General features: G+C 46.8%; 1 protein-coding gene across 1 annotated transcript in view; it reads left to right on the top strand.

Annotated features, from left to right (window-relative positions):
- Positions 1–664, top strand: part of CSUI_009687 (na+ h+ exchanger) — a 9441-nt gene extending 8777 nt beyond the window's left edge. Inside the window, exon 5 of the mRNA XM_068069798.1 lies at positions 1–664. This exon is cut by the window's left edge and continues 11 nt beyond it. The gene's annotated coding sequence lies outside the window, so the exon portion shown is untranslated.
- The last annotated feature ends 666 nt before the right edge of the window (positions 665–1330 follow it).

The raw sequence follows: 1330 nt of genomic DNA on the forward strand, positions 1-1330 counted from the left end.
TATCTGGGGCGGTCTACGTGGAGGTATTGTGCTGGCGTTAGGTTTGAGAATCGAACGCGATGGAAATCTCGAGAGTGAATTGACAAAAGCTTTATCTTTCTTCATCTCAGGAAGTGTCTTTCTAATTCTTCTTATCCATGGAATGACCTTTGAACTCCTCTATCGGTGGCTCAATCCTTATCCCCCCAAGCCCTTTCGGCGTGTGTATCTTGAAGCTGTTATGAAGATGATCGATTATCAATATATGGAGGAAAAACAGGCACTAAAGAACCACTGGCTTTTCAAAGGTATGTAGGCAGACATCTTGCTTTCTCGATCTTTCTCTTTCTTCTTAAGAAGGATAAAGCAGAGTTTACGTCTCCTCTCTCTTGGACTCCCAAGGAGGGAGACGTTCGGTCTATCCAGCTATCTATCTCTCAACCCTCCCTATCTAGTAATCTATGCATCTTCAATCTATCTATCTGTCTGTTTCTCCTTAGTATAGCTGGGACACTCTTGGTCTCCTTCGTCTTCTGATTTGGCGAAGATACGTATGTGTGCTGCATGCATATACCACCCCTGAATGACTATGAAAAGGGACGTACAATGGCAATACACTTATTCTGAAGGACTTATTGCGGAGAGACGTACATTTAAGTGTATATACAGATACCGAGAACAACAGATTTTTTCGTCTCTGTATCACGAAGATACTCATTCTGTACCGGTGTGTTCATTGGTACCTCTCCGTGTATATACGCATGAATGGGTGCGGTACTGTCTATGTTTCCTTTGCATGCACGGCGGACAGGGCTTCTCGTTCATGTCGTATTTCTCGTAGAGTCTCAAAGCCACAGACAGGGGCGGATATTTGGTGTGTTTTCACACGAGTGCTGATAATGCCTCCCTTCTCCTCCTCGACACTCTCTCTCATCACTTTAGAAAGTCGCGAATATACCTGTAGGCAGAGCTCCCGATAGGCACCTGTATCGCGTCGGAGAGATATGCAACACCAGTGCGTGAATTGCAACTTGCGTGCGCTGTAGAATAGAGGGGAGGGTAGCGAGGATGCCTGTGGTCCGGGTAGTGATGCTTGGTCACGCCGTTCATACAAATGCGTCTTCTCCGATGCACTTCATCCTGAATTACCAAGCAGAAGGAAGAAGGAAAAAAGTGCAGGTTTCTTTAGAGGAAGCGCGGCGACTAGAGGAAGGTTTACATCATAGCGTACATGCAACCTCTCCGGGTTATGCTCCTTTTCCGGGTGTACATACACCTCCACCTCCATCCACCCGGTGTATGTACACCGGGTGGATGGAGGTGGAGGTGTATGTACACCGGGTGGATGGAG

Source organism: Cystoisospora suis (assembly GCF_002600585.1).
Source record: "Cystoisospora suis strain Wien I chromosome Unknown contig_5888, whole genome shotgun sequence".
NCBI lineage: Eukaryota > Apicomplexa > Conoidasida > Eucoccidiorida > Sarcocystidae > Cystoisospora > Cystoisospora suis.